At 38.2% G+C, this 727-nt stretch overlaps 1 non-coding gene across 1 annotated transcript; it reads right to left on the bottom strand.

Annotated features, from left to right (window-relative positions):
- Positions 1 to 284: 284 nt before the first annotated feature.
- LOC119627601 (small nucleolar RNA SNORA9) lies at positions 285 to 415 on the bottom strand. Its single transcript, XR_005243800.1, has one exon. It is a non-coding gene; the product is annotated as a small nucleolar RNA SNORA9 (small nucleolar RNA).
- Positions 416 to 727: the final 312 nt, after the last annotated feature.

Raw genomic sequence — 727 nt, 5'->3', positions numbered from 1 at the left:
ACTGCATGCCTGTAGTCCCAGCTACTTGGGAGGCTGAGGTAGGAGGATTGCTTGAGCCCAGGAATTCGACGCTACTGTGAGCCATGATGGCACCAATGCACTCCAGCCTGGGCAACAGGTGCTGTCTCTAAAAAAGAAAAGACTAAAGAAAACAAATCAAACCCAAACAAAAAACCAGCATTGATTCCAGAAGAAAAGATAAAATGAAAACAAATCTTTATTTTATATGTGAAGTCATGAAGTGTGTTTTCTTTTCTTTTCTTTTTTTTCCATTTTTTTCAAGCAATTGTCTGAAATTTCTATAACCTTACTCTGGATGGAGCAGGACAAACCCTCAACTATTTCAATACTGTTCTGGCGAGCAGTGTAGGAATGCACAGGTCACCACAGACCCAAGCACGCTGGAGGTTTGCCAGTATTTGCTTTTAAAACTGTTTTTGATACGCCTTCTTTTAGAAAATTAAAGATTATGCATATTTGTTTATAAAACAGTTTTTGTCATGAGGCCATTTTGTGACCCGGAATGTATCTTACTCACCTTGTTTATCATAAAATTGGTCAGTTTCTATGTGTTAAAACACTGAACTAGCTATGTCTCACTTTCTGATATTTGAAGGGGAACAGGAGTATTACCCCAATTTTGCAGATGAAGAAACCTACCTACAGATTAAACAATGTGATTGATATTTTATCCCAGGTTAATGGCAAAGCAAAACTGGGGTTGAGC

The sequence above is a fragment of the Chlorocebus sabaeus genome, chromosome 3 (genome assembly GCF_047675955.1).
Source record: "Chlorocebus sabaeus isolate Y175 chromosome 3, mChlSab1.0.hap1, whole genome shotgun sequence".
Classification (NCBI taxonomy): Eukaryota; Metazoa; Chordata; class Mammalia; order Primates; family Cercopithecidae; genus Chlorocebus; species Chlorocebus sabaeus.
Note: the sequence above shows the minus strand (reverse complement) of the source record. Positions and strands in the feature narration are given on the sequence as shown.